Source organism: Paralichthys olivaceus, chromosome 19 (genome assembly GCF_024713975.1).
Source record: "Paralichthys olivaceus isolate ysfri-2021 chromosome 19, ASM2471397v2, whole genome shotgun sequence".
NCBI lineage: Eukaryota > Metazoa > Chordata > Actinopteri > Pleuronectiformes > Paralichthyidae > Paralichthys > Paralichthys olivaceus.
In genome coordinates, this window is record NC_091111.1 from 15,112,965 (window position 1) to 15,132,774 (window position 19,810).

Sequence of the window (19,810 nt, forward strand, 5' to 3'; positions counted from 1 at the left end):
CAACCCCCCCCCCCCTCGTTATCTTGAACAAACTGTAAACACCAACATCTCTGCTTCTCATTATTTTACCCCATTTCATCCACATTCTATTGTTATGTTCTCCTCCAGACGATTATCACCAACGCCCCCATTAAAAGAAAAAACATCCCCACCAGGGAAGAGTTATAATAGACCACATTATTGCATATTCATTTTAAGATCCTTAATTCCCCAGAAGAGTACATCTCTCATGTTGCTGTATTGGTGCGAGCTGGGTATTCCATTACATCATGACCTTCTTTCGGGGCCTCATTAGCCTGCTCGTTATCTCATTAGCAAATTGAATGGACCCTGTTAGCACCTGCAAGCTCTGCCAGGGTGGAGCTGGTTAACAGTGTGCTGTTGGTTAATGAGATGAAATTATCAGATACGTGAGTGCTCCACTTTTTTCCTTCTTAACCGTTTCGCAGGAATTTCTGCTCTCAAGGAAAACTGTCTGAGAAGGGCCAGGCTGGAAAATCATTTTTATCACCAAGGTCAGCGGCGTGTGCATCATCCCAGCAGCTCAAAGCCAAAAAAGCTTGCGGCAATAAATTCTGACCACAAGCTGGAGTCACACACTGCACGCTGCTGTTTACACGGCTGAGAGGAATGTTTCAGTTCGCAGATAGCAGTCTGCTCCTCTCTCGGTGGCGACGACAAACACGCAAATAAACTTAGAATCGCAGGATGAGAGGTTCACCCTTCAAAAGGAGGAAACACAACAAACAACAGCTCCGTGTTTCCTTCCAAAGAGCTTGTTTGAATTACTCCTTTATTTGTGTTAAGTGTCGGCGCATTTCTGGAAGTGCACGGCCTGAGGAAAGGAGGAGGCGGGGGGGGCAGGGAGTGGGGCTGTCCTTTGGGTTAATTTGGCCCTCTTTTGTTAGTGGTCATGCCAAAGCGGTGTATTGCCCAGAGGGACGTGCTGTTTTTTTGGGGTGGTGGTGTGGGGTGATTTTTCTTTTTCTTTTTTTTTCCAGAGGGGACACAAACGCACAGAGGAAACACTGGTAGCACTTAAGAAAAGCCAAATAAACAATTTGGGCCCAATGATTTACAGGTGCTGGCGGGCAGGACCGCCATCTGCGGCGGCGGGGGCACCCACGGTGGCACACCCCCTCTCCCCTCAGCGGTGGCACGGTCCGCAGTAAGAGCACAATTATGTAATCGCTTCAGCTGTTGGTAGAGCTCAAACCAAACCACAGAGGAAGGGGAGATGGGTGCTGCTGACTTTTTTTGGTATTGCTGTTGCAGACTTTGTCCGCCAATAGCTTTTCATTAATCCCTGTGTGTGTGCACGTTCTCTGAGTTCTCTGAAAGTGGTGTTCTCGACAACTGGTTAGTGGCCGTTTCCCAATAATCCTTTCTCCATTACAGTAACTACAGCCGCTGGTGGTTCTATTTTTGACCAGTTATACAGGAGTTTTGACATTTCTGCACTGTATATTAGATTATTCCTGCTACACTGAAATCTACAATTGCATTAGCATGTGTAATCTCAATGCACTTCCTGCAAGTTAAAACACACTGAGCCCGGAACAACTCAATAATGTTTGAAACAGGCGCCAAACACAAACGCACAAAGCAGCTCAGTGATAGACACAGCGGCCAGAGCCTTAACTTGATTAGCGGGATAAACATCAGCTCAGAAGCATTAGTGCCGTATGGTAAAGCGGTGACCTCACTGATAATGCGCACACACACACACACACACACACACACTTAGCAAGCAAAGCCCAGCATGGGCAGCTGCCAAGGCCAATCAAAGCCCCCTGTACATCCTGGGAGCAGCTGTCTTGTCCAATCACTGCTGCACGTGTGTCATCTGCCTTTCGGTTGAAAAAGAAGTTGAGAATGGCTCTGTGTGAACCCAACGGCACAAGTCTTTCTGGTTGCATGCGTCGTCTCATCAGGGGACAAGAAGGATTTCATTTACTGAACCCGTCTCATTTGGCTGCAAAATAGTTTTTAACCCCTGTCACTCTGACTTCCTAAACTACCTTTGATCTCAGCGCAGGGTTCAAACAGAAGCCTGTGCTAAATCAAATTATGTTTTTGCAAAGAACAAACTGAGCTCTCAACTTTAAATAATTTAAAAAGTCTGGATTTACTGTTTCTCTTTTCCTCTGTGACCTCTCTAATAACAGGTTGGTCTAGTCCCCTTCCCAGCAGGCGGTGGAGCCTGGGAATCACACTATTTTACCCACCATTACATTCCCTAATAAGCCATCAAAGTCCTATCACTGCACACGAGGACCCAGGCAGACTCAGGTGACCTCCGGTGACCTCTGTGCGGGTCAGTTCCTGTGCCCAGGGGCGCCTTGGGGCTCACGACGAGCCAAAGGTCATGGCGAGGGGGGAAAAGCGGGGACAGCGGTTAAAGAAGATGGAAGTCGCCCCCTTCAACATGCACACACAACTCGGTCCAGATTATCTGAGGATAACCAACTGAGGTGTAAGTGTTCTCCAGAGGGTGGGGGTGGGATAGAGAGAAGCTCTGTTTGCTTCGCTTCTGAGCACAAAGTGTGTCTGTGGTGAGGTCAGCTGGTGACAGCTGAACGCTCCCGATCTGTACACCTCAGCCAGCCACTGCTGCACATACTGACTGAAAAGGCTGATTCATGCATGCATCCTGGTAGGAAAATAATTCACAGCGCACACACACAGACACGCACACACAGACGCGCACACACACACGCTACACAAACACATTTGGACCCCAAACAGGGGCTGAGAGGTCTTAACACAATCACCTTTTCTTCTTTGTTGGAAGGCAGGAAAAACAGTGGTGCGACATGACGGCTTCTCTGCCCATGTGGAAAGACTCATGGGAGATTATCGCAGTGATGCCTGGGCCGGGGCCGAACAAGGGGCCAGCTGTTGAACAGGAAGTCACCTCCGGCATGGCCCTGCGCCGCAAGCAGTCCTCCTCGCGGCCTCGTCGGCAGTTGGTGGAGAGAGGAAAGTCAAAACTGACACTGATACAACAAAGTCTCCGAGCTCAAGAAAGCCCCCTATATGCTCAGAGTTTTTCTGAAAAAAGCAGAGACGTGGAGGAGACTGATGTCGAAGGGATGTAGAAATAAAGAGGAGGGAGAGTTGAATGCATGAAGGGGAGGATGTGTTTAAATTTGGTTAAGAGCATTTCTCAGGTGGAATAAATCACGTGGCATTCCAATGAACTCGCAGAGGGAGAAAACTTTACGAGAAGGTGTTAAATATTGAAATCTGAACCTGGATGGAAATAATCATGTTGCACAACTGATAGAGTAAAAGAAACTGTCCCACAGCTGCAGCCTGATCAATGCAAACTGTGCAGCTTATGCCTGCACAATGGACATGTGACGGAACAACCACAAAGAAATGTTACGAAAAAATGTTCAGATGACATTTATGACCGAGCTTGTGCCACATTCTGTGCACAGCTGAGCCGAACAGATTCTTTTGACGTCTAAGGCTTTGATGCAGTTTCAGATGTGCCGCCTACGCAACTACAGAGGAAAGAGTGAGAGAGAGTGAGAGAGAGAGAGAGAGTTTGTAGAAAAGAAAAAAAAAAAAAACGGAGGGACAGAGATGCATAGAGAAAACACAACCACTCCCAGCCAGTGAGAGAAACACACTCAGTCCCTCAGTCATTAGCAATGCAGATGCTAGCGATAGGAAGTGTGAATAGGCCTCATGCATACAGCTTGAATTCGAGCATTGTCCCACGACGGCGCAGTGGTCTTACTGTACGCCCGAGTGTGGGAGCGGAGTCGGCATCAAGCGCTCGGAATTCGCTGTGGATACGTGTGGGATTCAAGGCTTTCCTCTTATCACAGCCAAATGTCAAAGTGAGGATGTAGCAGCGCGGAAACAGAATAAAGCATAGCAGGAATACTTCTCAGGCTGTGTCAGCGGCATACTTCACATTCAGCTGCAGCCTCAAGTGAGGCGCTCTCTCATTTCAGCCTCCAGACCTCCAGCTGATACGCTGCTACAACAGGAATATGGAGATACACTGTTCGGTGAAAATAATCCACTCACGCTTTCTATTTCTATCCCCAAACCTGCTCAATGTTGTGTAACTCATCCCCCTCTAATCAGACAATGATTTACCGGTCCAGATACCGGTGACGTCCACAGTCCAATCATTTGTGGAGTTTAGATAAGATGATGGGTTCTGATAAGTGGGTAAAAGGTGAGGAAACCCCCTGGAACCTGTTGATGACACACGCTGCCTTTGTAGTTGCAGCTATCTCCTGTAACCTCCGTGATCTCCCATCCAACATGATTAAACGCGGCCTAACAATGGCAGCTCTGCCCTAAGTACAACCTGCACTCCCTCGTGACCCCACGTCTGGTCACTGCGCGCCCCACCGGTTCTGTTTGAAGTGTGTGTGCGCGCGTGTGTGTGTCACTGTCGTGTCCAGCCTGTGACAGATGACCCGGTGACCTTGTCCTTCAGAGGCCGAAGGATCAATACATACAAGGACTCCTCCTGCTGGCATCAAACGAGCTGAATGTGTGTGTGTGTTGAACGCACACGATTGTAGGTGTGTGTGTGTGCAAACCTACGTCTGCCTACAGCTGGTGTAATTCTGATCCTGGTGACTGAGGATCAATATAATGGGGGTTGCAGCAGATGATTAAACATGTCTATCGATTAGGTGCGTTTGTGCTGAATATTCCCTGATGAACACTGCAGGGTATTTAAACCCACGACACACAAATCCATAGGCCCATAGTAAACACAGTTAAACAAATGAGAGCGTGGATGTTGGATGTGGAGGCCGTTTAGCTGATCCTTCTTTACAAAGAGACTCAAAGAGTCAGGAGTCGTGGCGGAATTGCATTGCGTCACTTCAGCCATTCAACCTTTGAACTTTTTAAATAAGTGAGGCCACAAACAAGAGCGCGAATAGAAAAATGCAGGTTCTTCATTTATATAAACTAGTGCAGAGCTTTTTCTAAACCTTTGCTTGGCCTGTGTTAATACTGGCTGCGGTTTTCTTTGAGGAACTGCACAAGTGCCCTGAAGTAATTGAGCAATAAGTAAAGACCGGCTGCAGAACTCATTCAGCAGAACCCTGACACTGAACCACCGCTGCTGCACGTAGAGCCGTTACCCAGTTTATTCAGAGTTCAGTGAAGCTCGACTCACAGAACCATGAACTGGAGAATCAGCTGTCGTTGTCGTATAACTAAATAGACGAGACAAATGTTACACTTTTACTTTGAAAGTGCCAGTTTTCCAATTGCCGTTGAACGGTTCTCAACATGTGCAGGCCACAGAAAGACGAACTGGAATTATAAGATAAATAAGACAGTCTTAAATAAAGTTGTTATTAAAAGTAGCTTTTGAATTTTGGGTCAAATTTGAGTCATTTATATCTGAAGGAGAACGCCCTCAGGTCCTGACATGGTTTTAATATCGGGATCTTTTCCTGTCTGAATTGTCGTTATGATGATTGTGTCTGTACCGAGCGTCAGGCTATGTTAACGTAGTTCATACGTGTGAGTACGTTTTCTGCAGGATTCATGGTTTGCATCCAATGTTGACACCTCAGAAAATGATAAATATCAAAGGTTTAGGGAAAAATGACGCCCCTTTAAGTCAGCAAGAACGATAAACAGTTCAAACAGAAAGAGTCTTTCTTTAGCTGATTTTCATCTAGACTTTTCATACTAATGTGATTTCATATTATTTCATGTTATTTCTGGTCAGACTCCCTTTTTCATAATCAAAACCAAATGAAAAGCTGCCCTACACAAAGCATATTCATAACTATATTTAGCAAGAGACAACCCTCCCAAAGTAGAAAGCAATGCCAAAGTAATATGTAATAGGAACTGTCTCGCTTCTTTTCCTGTAATATATCAAATTATCGCAGGATACGAGATGCGATCACTCATATCTTGTGTTTTTCTACGTCTCGAAAGAAGGAATCCATATTGATGTGTTTGGGAAACGCTGAGCGCTGCAGTGACAGTAAAAATGTCATCTCCACCTTTAAGAATGGCTCGGACTGTAACTTTTTTCCTCCCTCCCGTTCACCTCAAATATGCAGCCTAAATTGGACGGCCGCAGCAGCTCCCTGGGAGTTTGGTCGAGCTGCATAACTTGAGGTGAAGGCGTGTGTGTTTTCCATACGCGCACACAGCATGCAGGCAGATTCGCCTTCACGTCTCACGGCAATATGTCAGGGAGCCACAAGCGGCACGCTGACACACCAAAACAGGGGCTCCATTCTCCTCAAATGTTTCTCAACCTAGATGAGTCACAGTGTGACTGGCACTGGTTGAAACAAGCACGTCGGCCCTTTGGTTCCTTGCGGCCGGGGCTGAGGAGATAATAAGAGAGCTGGTAGGAATCGGGGGCCTTTATAATCCTAACCTCTACATAGACAGCACTATTATCAGCCTTGTGTTTAAGTCAGATTACATGCTACAATTAAAGGAGGCATCGGCTGGCTCCCTTATGGGAACCTCTACAGCGAGCCAAGGGCAGAGGGTTTGGAGAGGAGGCCTTGTTTGTGGAGCGCAGGAGCTGACAAGCTGTCCTGGTGGTAGCGGAGGAACGGTTGAGTCATGAGCTTATGCTAAACATGGGTGGAGACGCATAAACACGGACTGTACACATAGGAATATATTCATATACAACAGCGGAAAGAATTCATAGAAAGCCTTCGTACACACTTAATACACAGCAAACAGAGAGTGAGTCAGACCAGGAGGATGCTGCACAGCCATTTGTTGAAGCTTCAATAAATTTTACAAGCCCATAAAAATATACAGGTCTTATTGGCGCTTTGTGTGTTTTGCATTTCAGGGAAACGAGCCGGTTATCAATCATGTTATTATGTGTTATTGGAAAATTGGCGGCTGAGTAAATTAGAGAGTAGAAACAAATTACGGAGTGTGAGGTGAGCTGTTAGCACTCATGTGCTTTTTTCTTTTTGCATTCCAGCTACTTAAATACATAACGCACACAGGATGGAGAGAAAAAAGAAAAAGAAAAGACAGAGTTCATCTGTTACAAAGCAGATGACAGCTGGATCAAAACAAAGTGGACAAGCAAATGAATAAATGAATAAACAAATGTGTAAATGAAGGGAGCGAACGGACAAGTGAATGCGGAGCTGTGAAAGGTCGTCTGTGCGCTCCTCCCCGCCGCACACAGCAGCGGGTGTGTGTGGCGCTGACGAGAGGCCAATAGGGAAATCAATGGAGACGCTTTAAATGCCTTAATGCAGTCAAATTGTTTTCAGATTTCCCACTGATGGACAGTTTCCTTTCAACCATTTAACTACCTCCGCACACACACACACACTCTCCTCTGCAGCAACTGGTCAGCCGCTCCAAGTCTGGACATCGTTACAACGCTCTTTGCTCGACCCTTGCCCTCTGACCTGTGATCCTGAAGTGCCGTTGCATCGTGAGCCACCGAAGTTGGCAGGATGGAAGACTAATCTGGGACAGGAAGTCATGGCCGGATGAAAAGTAGAGGGGCTGGTGGAGGCTGATTGATATACACCCAAATAAACCAATATAGATCAAAGGTGGAGATAAGCCTCGAAGACGCACTTAGAGCCGTCATATCTGCGTCTGCTGCTGCTGCGCTCGCTCTCTCTTCCCTCTTTCTGTCACGGCTCGGCCAGAAAAACAGAAGTCATGAGGTGTGAGGGATATTTGAAACACCAGTGGCATCCGGTCCCTGTCCGGACTTGTGCTTTACACCTGATTAGTTACAGGAGGGGAACAGATGGGTACAGATGAAATGAGACGGAAGACAAATGGAATGGGGAAAACAGAAGATAAGATGGGGAGGAGAGAGGGGAGGTGAGAGGAGAGGAGGAGGAGAGGAGGAGGAGCTGCCAATCTTAAACAAAGCTAATGCCTCTTATCCTCACATCTTATCTCGATGGGGCTTATCTCCAATCATCTAAATACTCAGGGATTACTCCATCAACTCAAAAGAGCCCACTTCCTTTCACATGTGTGAATCTGATGCTGAAAAAGATAAATGTGTGTATGCAGAGGAATCTTACTCAAATCCACATGATCTATAGTGCGATTTGACGTCCTCGACCTTCATTTTATTTGACCCCCAACACGTCTTAAAGTGATTCTCGTGAGTTTTGTGTGACTATGATATTTGCTTTTTGACCGTTTTTTCCAAACAGTGAAAGAATTGTCTTTTTTCTCTTCAACGTTTTGTTGGTGAATACTCGAAACCCAGCAGAGCTGAGGGGCTGAGGCGTGTCCAGACAAGTATCAGGGTTCAGGATGACAGGGCTGAGGAGGACTGTGCGATGGATGGACGGACGGATGGACGGACGGATGGACGGACGGATGGACGGACGGATGGTGTGGGGGGCTGGGGCAGAGGAGGAGCCATTCTTTTAGCTGGTGAAGAGAGAATAATAAATAGAGTAAACTATAGATAACAACTGTTTTCATTATCATGTAATCAACTGATTATTTTCTTCTTTCTCTCTTTCTTCATGTGTCTGGTTTTGTCTGATCATCAGTCAAGAAAACTAGAGGTAACATAGGATATAAAACAAGAAAAGCTGTGGTATTGGTGCCTGAAAATCAACTTAAGGATAGAATTTTGTTACTATTCTCTGAGAAATCAGGGAAAATGTTGGAAAACCTTGCAATGTTAAAGAAAGTGATCCGGAGCCACACCAACATGTAATGCCCTCTGCCCTGACCCATATCACATCCTTCCACCAAGAATCGTGGAAACTCATTCAGTGGGTTTTGTGTAATCTTGCCTACAAACAAATGGACCCGGTTGAAAACAATAAAATTAAATAAATAGGATCAGAATTACTGATACGGAGAATAATTGTTTGCCTTAGATTTCACAACTTTTGTTGAGGTGGAGCTGGATTCTCTTTGAAATACATTTTTCAAAAATACGAGTTCTGTCCACGTTTAAAAGCGAAGGCACATTTCAATTTCAAAGTTTTCAAACTTCTGATTTCTTGTTGTTTCCTCATTGGAGAATAGTGTCAAGTTATTTTCAACATGCATGCTGGCATTTAATTCTAAGTCATCCTCCTCCTCAGTGTAAAACATCCGCATTCAATAACAGGGTCAGGAGGAGTTTAGAGCGTGTGGCAGGAATGTAATTCTTCATTTCATTCCGATATCCACTGAGATGATCACAGTCATGCTGGCTCAAGCCGTTGAGTCATCACAGTGGTTGAAAGTGACATGACTGACTCATGTTTAAATCAGCAGCTGAATAAACAACCGTGACCACAGTTAGCATGAACATCCAGTGTTCGCTCAAACTGTTGTTAATGTGCAACTGCTGGTAATTAGTGTGTTCTTTTTCTTCTAAACGCGTTTTTGAAATCCAACCCTTCATTTGTTTTCAGTTCTTTACCTTTTCATCCACCTCTTCCTCTGGTTTTTGGCAGTAAATATGAGACTTCGGGCTACAAACTTCTCCATCAAGAGGCTCTTCCAAGAACAATAACACGCTGTGACCCAAGAAGCACACACAAGCTGTCCAGCCCTGTTAGCACACAACGCACGCTCGCACAAACGCCACGCACACACGCCGACATCTGTGTATGATGAAGTGGTCAGCGCTCCAGTAAAATTGGATGAGGCTTTAAAGACATTCCTCCATTTTACGGCTGAGGAGGTGAGCGTCTCGAGTGTCACTGACCCGACACCACTTCCCCCGGACCCTAGATCACAGCTTCCCACCAGGCCAAACAAACAAACAACCAAACAACAACACAAATAATGCAGAAGTAATTGACATTCCTAATGAGGTGGAACACAACCCCCCGCAGGGTTGAATGTATTTGTTTGTGTGTTTGCATGCTTCAACCAGCACCTCAGTGCGGCATAGATACAAGAACATCACTGCAAGGCTCACTAGTTGCTCGGTATTCAGATAATAGCTGGAGGACTAAAATCCTGAGTAAATGAGTAGTTCCGACTGCTACTGCACATTATCCTGCCAAGTATTCATCTAACAATTCCACTAACGTCTGTGATATCATATCCTGGAGACCGCTCAAATTATCAACAACAATCTTCACTAGTGTATTGTTCACGGTCCAGAGAAGTGCAGTGCTAAATTTAGTGTGATTTGGACGCGTGATACACTCAATCTTAATGAATAAACAGGCGAAGAACATGTCTTCTTATAGGTCCTCAGATGACATACAGCCGTGGTCACAACTGGGTCAGAATTTCCACCAGATCATATTGATACCCACTGTAGTCCAGGTGCTGATCTCCATCATGGCAGAAACATTCATAGAATCAATGGCTCTTAAGCAAGTAGTCTTCAAAATAAAAACATAACGTTTGTTTGTTGTAATGCTTTATATCGAGTTCAACTGTAGACCTTTTATTTTGAAAAGTAGGATGAGCATAGAGTTTTCTAATTTTACTCAGCACAGTGGACTGTCTATCTATCTATCTATCTTAACTTGTTATTAAATAAAATCTTAACCGAAGTTAAGGCAACAGGCCTGAAGTCCTTAAGGGTTTCAGGGTGGTGGCCCTTTCTACTCTTAGCGATGGGAGCCGCTTCCGTAGAGATGATACCCTGAGTGAGTGACAGCTGAAAGGTGCATTTGAAAACGAGGCCTAATTGCTTTGCACACAAGTAAACAGCTTTCTTTATTATTTAACTCTTCCTGTGTTTAAAACGCTGACGACAGAAGGGATTAAAGAGGGTGGCTGACAGCAAACTATTTCTGAGTCATCCAAATAACCAGGTCACGGTTAAAAATGACTCAACTTTGAGCGTGGAGTTGTGAAACCAGAGTATCACACAACACCCAAGGTGGCAGCGTCTTGATGTTTGACATTGTCGAGCTGCGGTCAAATACCTTCCGCTCTCCCCACAGCTACGCTGGAATATTTCTGTTGCTTCTAGAAAGTGACAGTCTGATGTTCAAACCGGGACTTCCATAAGTACTTGTGGCAGTAATTTTCATGTGTGCAACCAAGTGCGCGAGAGAGAGAACAACCAAAGTAAGCAATGCATTTCCAATGCAATTCAATACATTCTGGTACTTTGGTAGAATTTATAAAAAACTAAATAGAATTACAGAAATAATTAAGAAATGAATTTCAACACAGTTCACTGACATGACTTTACCTCAATGTGAGTCTTATTACAAGCAAACAACTTGTGTCACCTGTTTGATAAGTATACTTAAACACTCAGTTTTAAGATTCATGTGTTTTTTCAATAATCTTAGCACGTATTACTTCAAGGCCCTTTTATACAAATGGTTAAATTGCTTATATGCATATATAACTATATCTGTTCCTAGACTAAGGCATCATGAACTCTGTTAAACTAAAATGTAAAACAGCGATAAGTTGAATACTCAGAGCAAATAATCTAATGAGAACAGTCAACAGTCTTTGTCACGATGAATACTAAATAATCCTCAACCTTGAATATGAGTATTGATTATGCTCAGTCAATAAATAAACAGATGTCAATATAGGTTTGATTTGCATACACGCTGCCCTCACAAGATCAATACCTGCATAAGCAGTCGTGTCCAAAAGGAAATCTTTTAAAGCAAATGAGAGGTTGGTCGCTCAGAATCTGTAAAAGAAATAGAAAAGGAAGGTCGAACGGACTGACTGACGGAGTGACTGACAGCTCTCTGCCGAGCCACATTCCTCCTGTGTTGAGTCATGGCAAGCTGCAGATCAGACACCACTTTCTCAGCCGACTCTTAGTGAGTGGGTAATCTGGAGTGTCACACACCCTCTCCAGTCCTGGGCCAAGCTATCCAAACAGCGCCGGCAAGCAAAGGGGAGGAAATTGAATCCCCCCCCCCCTCCTCAAAGACATGCCTCCAAATCCCCATCAACAGGAGCTTTAGAGAGTCTGCAGTCCATCAAGTTTCATCTGCCACGGTGGTCCGGACCAATCAGGTTCCTCCTTTTGCACACACACTGCGATGGCACGCATGAGCGCACAGTCGAAAAATGTCAGAATGCATGCAGCAAAAAGGACGCTCACTCATGCACAAACAGATAAATACGCACACAATCAAACAAATGAATACACACACACACACACACACACACACACACACACACACACACACACACGGTCCTCGCCCCCCCTCTCAGTGCCCACCTTAGTATCAACAATCAACAATCTGAGGCATTGTGGAGCCTGTGATCCTGTGACCTTTGACCCCTGGAGTTAACCCCAGAGCGGCCAGTGCTGAGAGGTGAACCAGGAGGCTCATTGAAAGGCGGTGAAGTTCCCATGAGAACGAGGAGCAGGGGAGGTTCAGAGATCCCAGACCGCAGTGATGAAGGCGACGAAGGGTTTGAAGCGGACTTCGATGTACGGACACGTCTGCCGGCTTGTTTGGTGTGTGTGTGTGTGTGTGAGTTCAGAATGTAAACGTCAGCAATGTTAAATAAATCTGTAAAGAGGCGTGGATTGAAAATAAAAGAAAAAGGGTTGCCAGGTACGCTCTCGCCATTTCACATTATGTCTCTGACGCTTCAGAGACAGGTGCCTCCCAAGTATCGTAAGGAAGACAAAGCAGAAAATGAGGTAACCTGAGAAAAAAAAATTCTACTAAAACTCCTTGTGCCAGATTTAACCCCTCCTTCATTACTGTGTTGACAGTCTAACACACAACAGCTGCTCCCAGCAGCACTAGCACCACCTCTTCAGAGCACTATCCCAGCTGCAACACCTCTCTCTGGGCATCCAGGTCAGTGACCCCAGTCCCTCCCCAAGTGTCAAAGGGTTTTGCATTTAAAGGACCAAAATACCCTTTCAATAAATGGAAACAGGTCAAGAAGCTTTGCCGACTGGATTTGGTGCCAGAGGAGCAAACACTTAGGTCACAATTTATCCGAACTATCCAACACTTTCTAAATGTTCTTGATGGAAAGATTGGCATTGAATGTTTCTGCAGAGCTATTTTAAATCTTCCAATAAGCATGCTGCATTTCTAATCCACTCCTCCACGGCTGCTCGTGGTGAATCCAGCTGTGTTCACACATCAACTGCTCCTGGATTTCTACAGACTTTATACTCAGAGACCAGTTGTTCACCTGTCCGCAGAGTCTACTGAGCGTCTCAATCAGACATTTGCGTTCACTCGTGCAGAGTTCAGTGTACGTCTGAAAGCAGCGACAGTTATTGTACTTACATGTGATCTAGAGTACATATAGTACATCCACATAGTGTGCTATCTATTAACTACACTTATAAGTATAGAAATGTGAAATAATTTGATAACCATTGATACAAACAACAAAGCCCTTCAAACAAAACGTTATTTTTATGTTAATGAAGTGTAAGTCATGCAATTACCAGCCAATCATGTGGCAGCAAGTCAGGGGCTTCAGGTAATGTTCACATCAAACATTAGAATGGAGATTTAAAAAAATGACCTCAGTGACTTTGACTGCGGCAGGTGGGGCTGGTGTGATTATTTCGGAAACTGTCGTCCTCCCAGGATTTCTTCATGATGGTCCTTGCGGCAGAAGAGCAACAACAGAAAGGAGGCTGTCGTGGGCGCAGACTCACCAACACTGGCCAGTTAAAGAGGGGAAACGTAGCCTGGTCTGATGGATGTAGATTCCTGCTGAGGCTGCAGATGGTAGAGTCAGAATTTGGCATCAACAGCGTGAATCCATGGACCCAAACTGTCCTGTGTTAACAGGTAGGGATGGTGTAATGTGAATTATTGGCACACGTTGGACGCTTTAATACCAGCCAATCATCATTTGAATGCCACAATGTTAATGTTGTTGCTGCCATCTACCATCTGCTGATCTGCTCTACACTTCCAGCACGACAATGCACCGTGCCACAAAGCAAGAGTCGTCTCAAACTGGTTTCAAGAATATGAGGATGAGATCATCCAATAAAAACACCTTCACTTGTAGAGCAGGAGCCTGGCAGCATGAATGTGCATCTGGCAAATCTGCATGGATGATGTAATCGTGTCAACGTCACACAGAATCTAAAAGGAATGTCTCCCATGAATTGTGGATCGGATTCCACAGAAGAAGCAATGTTGTTCTAAGAGCAAAGGGCGGCCCTACCCAGGTTTAGAGCGATAATCAAGACTTTAAAAAGCTACGGAAGTGCAATTTTATAGACAGGTGAAAATCAGAAGAGAGGGGAAGCACTCCAGCCTTTAGATCAATCATTTTGCACGCACACGGACACGGACACACTTTCTAACAGCGGTCTATATCCTGTGAGGCGGTGCTCCAACGACCTCCAAACAATGTATCCTTTAGATAAGGATCTGATCACAGTGTGTGTGTGTTTTGAGTTTGTGCGTGCATGTGTGTGTGCAATGTTGGCTATAATCGCCAGCATTCATGCTGCAGAGGGCTCCCAGCGTTTCTACAGCTGTCGCCTCTTGTACTCACTGACCTCTACCAACAGGTCCCGAGGCCATCGGGCCTTATGGCAGCCACTCAAACCCGCCACTGTATGAGCGGAGCCGAGGAGCCATGCAGGGGCCAGCACGGGCTCTCCAGCAAACGTGGAGAACCTTCGAGTTCCACGCAAACTTTTCACAGTCCTGACCTTAGAGATCCGGGGGAAAACATACACAGACACAATTGTGCACATACCATGAGACAGGATTAGATACAGTTTGTCTTAGCTCTGAATTAATGAGTAAGAAAAGCTGTTTTTAGAAGTATGGACATTTTCCCTGGGGGCTGCAAGTGAGAACACAAATGTCAGTTGCACCGGACATTTTTCCGAATCTTTTCCTGCCAGCCCCCAGGTAGAATCGGGGCTGGCATATGTTTGGACTTTGGACATTCGATACTTTGTGATGGGCACATTTTATTTAATATAATGATTAACCAGAAAAGGTTACCCGTAATTCAATCGATGATGAGTGTGTTATTTCGTCACAAGTTATATTTATAAGTTATACTTTGGGAAATTCTTATAAGATTTGTGCTGTGAACTATGTGGTTGATTTTATTATCTTCTTAGAATGTTTTTTTTTTGTATCACAGCAACAGATTTGGGGTTTTCCATTTTCCATCTTATCTCCACAGTTATTTGTTAGTTAACGATTAATAAAAGAAGAATACGAATATCTGATGATACTTGGTGTGAGTATTCAGCACTGGAACATGCACGTGTTTGTCTCACACACACACACACACACACACACACACACAGAAAGCCACAGACAAAAACACACACATCCACTCATGCCTTCAGTGGATTAATGCCCACTTCCTATGCACACACTCACAAGTCTTTATTCGTCTGGTAATGGCCGTTGGGCAGTTTTCCGGATGCCTCAAATAGATAGACCCTCTTTCTGTGGACCCTCACCCAGTCACATGAGCCTCACGAGGGTGTGCATCTCATCGACAAAACAAAGCGCACACACAGACGCAGTGTGATATCCATCACAAGTGAAATTCATATCTCCCAGCTCCGAGTCTGCATTAGCTGCAAATGTTCACTATTCGAATCATGTGCGGGAGCCGAGCGGCGGAAGGGGAAGGGATGGCGGCTCTGGAACAAGAGGAGCACATCTCGTCCCTCTTCAGTTCCAGCAGGGGTCAACTTAAGTAGAGAGAGAAAACCATCTCAGGAAAGGGTCATCAACGCTGGCACAGACGCTCTTCTGTTCTCCCTCTCCTCACTCCCCCTCTAGGTCTCTCTTCCATGTACACATGCAGACACACAGCTCTGTCAATCCGTGATGGATGTTCACTTCACAAATGTGAGGATATGAAGTCTGGGGGATTCCCGTTTCCCAGAGGCCTTTGGGTGGCTTTGGCGGGAGAGAGGACATCTGTTACGTAAACAAAGCCGGCTGCACTTCCTGCGCGGTCAGAGTGAGAGCGACGGAGAGAGAGCGAGCGATGCTTTATCTCATTTCTGAGACAAAACACGGATCATGGAGGAGGACACGGGAAGAGCAGGGGGCAGGAGCAGCGGGGGTGGCAGAGGAAGAGCCCTTTCCCTCTCAGCTGCGCCTCCACTTCCTGCGTGGAGAGGAAGTCCCTTGTTGGGCGTGCAGTGATCTCATCCTCGGTTGCGAGGAGCTTCCGTCCTGACCAGCAGCGGCGCTTTGAAGCGGCAGCCATAGGAGGTGAATGGCGGAGTAAGGCGCACACACAAACACACACAAACGCCTGTCCTGATTATTGCAGTGGAAAACATACACACACCCACACAGCCGGTTGGACAGGAAACAGTGCTGCATGGAACAAACAAGCACTTCCTGTGTGTGCTGGGGCCCGTTCACAGAGCGGGTCCAATCAGAATCCAATGTCCTGTCCACTGCATCATTATCACCATCATTCAGGGGATATTACTGCTCATTTGCTAATAGCCACAAGGCCTCATTTATGCTTGCACAACCCATAACACCCACAGCAACCCCCTTCACTGATGACCCAAGTTTAGACATGTTTCTTTATGCGGAAGTCCGGTTTCCTTTAAAAGTTAGCCACTAATTGAAATACATTAGGCCTAAATTGCCTCTTTTTTCCTTTCACTCGTCATGTTGACAGACGACCCAATATTTAAGTTTGCCTCTGTAATTTGTTGTAGAAATACCAAGGCAGCGAGGCAATGTGGCTCAAGGGTCTGCAGGGCTGTTGGTTTACAGTACCATTACATTGAGAGATGGCAGGAACAGAGCGGCCATTATGTTCCTGGTTCACAGTCCGGTCAACCCTGGACTCCACAGGATCTGAAGATGGTGAAATACCAGAGCCGAGACATCTACGTGTTTTAACTGCAGGAGTTTAAATGCTATAAAGTGTAAACTATTCCTCCATTAAGGACACAACATGATGGATTTATTACAAGTGTAAGGTTGCTGCTGAGGTGATGTCCAACTAAGTTTTGAACAACACGTCACCTGTTGGTTTAAGTCTTCTTCTGCTTCTCCTCCTCCTCCACGTCTTTTCTGAATGATTGAAGCTGGCACTAACCTCGTGGACTAATGCACCATATTTCCTGTGGCTGCTGGACAATAAAAGCCTCCCTCTGTTTCGCTGGTTGAATCCTTTTACTGTGAAGCAGCAGCGGTGACGAATGGCAATTAGATCCAATTGTGCTGGATTACACGACTGCTTCTTAGAATCTCTTTTATGTTGGTGGTCGACAATAAATCTAGACACTATAGAAGAAGATATGCGGTTGATTATATTGAGATAAATACTTTAGATACTTTAGACTATTATATATACTGAGTTATTAATTTAATTAATTTACACAAAATAAAGTTCCTCGGATCATGCCCCACCCCTTCACAAGATTTCATGGAAACCAGCTAAATAACAAATAAATGGACAGGGGTGAAAAAAACTTAACCTCCTTGGTGGATGTAAAAATATTATTTTCAGGTACTTTGTGAAACAGAACTTTCTTGATTTCATCTTGTTGGATAATGTGCTGGTGTAAAGACACAGACAATATGTGGAAAACAGGAGGAGGGGAATGACACAACTACAGGGTTGACTCCAGTTAACCACGATGCCCCTGCTGTGTTATTGTATATACAATTTTAAATAAGATGTAATTTAATCCTCTGTTCTATTCCAACAGTAGCATGGAGAGGACAATGTCCATTAAACAAATCCCGACACAAACTCACACACAGCAGCACTCTTTCCAAATCACTGAGTCTCTTTTCAAACAAATGATACCTGTGATAACACTTCACTGTTTGCCTCCCACCCCCCATTTTTCTCTCTGTCTCTTTCTTTTCTCTTTCTCTGTGTGTGTGTGTGTGTGTGTGTGTGTGTGTGTGTGTGTTTGGACCAGGAAGCAGCCTCCTTATCTGGACACACAACCCCGGTGGACGGCAGGGCAGCCCTGTGGAAGCTCAACTCTGGGTAAACTTTGCCTTAACTTTGAAGCTGGCCGTGTGAGTGCTTGTCCTCGGGGCTGCAGCGAGCACTCAGCGCTGGTGGCTCTCCAAAGAGGGGGTCAATGGGACAGGTAAACAGGAAGTGCCAGGGCTGTGATTGACAGCATGTTTAGACACAAAGAGATGGATGGATGGGGAATGCTGAGTCACTGACAAATCACCACTCACCAGCCGGATTTAGAATAAAGATGCTGCAGGGCAAACTGTTGCTTTCTTCTCCTAATTTTCCATTTTTACTATTTGTGGATTTTATCTTCATTCATTCATCTTCTGCTTTTTTCAGTATGTGACCTTTTTATCCCGGGAATAAGAAGGTCGTGTGGCAAAGCTAGAATCAGATGTGCATAACGACCACCACAAGTGCTGCAGTCGATCTTCAGTCGATCCAGTCTGCATTTTTTTATTTGGTTCCTCAACCAGAGTAGTCTTGTGCATATCAGTATATCATCTGGCTGACATAACTGCTGTGATATAGAATAAAAAATGTTTTTCACTGTCCAGTTTTTTTCCCAAGGGGGAACTATTTGTTTGTGACACAGCACTGGACCCAGCAGAGGAAGAGGTTCCTCGTTTTCCCACAATTCCAAGTGAAATATTATAAATAGGGTCACGATGTTGAACTTGGGGACTAAAGCGGATCCCTCCATCTCCTCCAGTCTCCTCTCTTCTTGCCTCAATCACTCAGCTTTCACTCAGTACACTGTTCTCTATGAGTTTCCTTTACTCCCACCTCCATTGTTCCCATGCAGCGATGCTGAGGGTGCTTGTGGGCCAGCGGCAGCCTGGGTGGCAGACTGAGGTCTGGGGCTGCAGCTTGCTCACGCTAATCATGTTGATTGTTGCGATTACAGACCATTTCCCCCCCCCAGTGTCACGCTGCAACTTACTGACCTGGATCTGACAGGAAGTCCCGGTTGCCATAGGCGATCTGTCTTCCTGTTCTCCTCCGTCCAAGTCCTCACCACCCACCCCTTCACCCCCATCCTCCTCCTCCTTTCATTCTTCCACTCAAGTAGAGTCGGTCCCCGAGGTAACTTAGGAACTGTTTCCTCATCCCATTGCCAAGCAAGTCATGACCAACAGGTTTACTAGGAACTCTCTCTCTCACACACACACACACACACACACTAATTGTGTGTCTACATTTCCCTTTTCAGCCGACTTCCTCTTTTTCATTAAAGGCTGGCAGCGGGATAAAGTTTTCCCGCTACTGTGTGGCCAGCAGGCGTGCAGATGTTTTTGCCTCGCTCCTTGCCCATATGTTTATCAGATCAGCATGCAGTTTCATAATCTACATCATAAGCACTGAGCAGATAACAAAGCCTTTGATTTGAGCCCGATTTCCCCTTATCCCCCATGTTAAATTTAGCACAGCGATTACCGGGCGTGATTGCGGGTCTCTGCGGCCTCATGTTAATCATATGGGACCAACACACACACACACACACACACACACACAGAGGGCCTGCTCAGAGGACGTGAGCTTGCATGGTTGGGGCAAATAAGAATGAAATTCTCAAGGACATAAGAATTTATACCATGTTACCTCACTTCACCTCACAGTCAGGGGTACTGAGGCTGAAACAGTTTGTGTGGGACACCTCTTATCACCGCTCTCTTCCAATTAAGCATCGTCAGAGATATTTCTTGTTCCTGGCAACAGCTGAACTCCCCTGTGTGGCTTATTATAGTCCATTCGACCTCATATGTCTGCAACCGAGCCACAGAATATTATAGTGTTACTGAGGCACAGCCCAGTCAGGCCTCTTTGTTGGAGGCGCTACGCTAACAACTCACTCCTACCACCCTAATGAGGTAAATTTTATGGTGCCCGCTGACAAAACAGCAAACAAAGGAGGTGGAATGAGTCTCGTTAGGCTGTATTTACC

At 45.4% G+C, this 19,810-nt stretch overlaps 1 protein-coding gene across 1 annotated transcript in view; it reads right to left on the reverse strand.

Annotated features, from left to right (window-relative positions):
- LOC109635938 (protein eva-1 homolog C) overlaps nucleotides 1-19,810 on the reverse strand; it is a 213,771-nt gene that overhangs the window by 97,792 nt on the left and 96,169 nt on the right. The gene's annotated exons all lie outside the window — the stretch shown is intronic.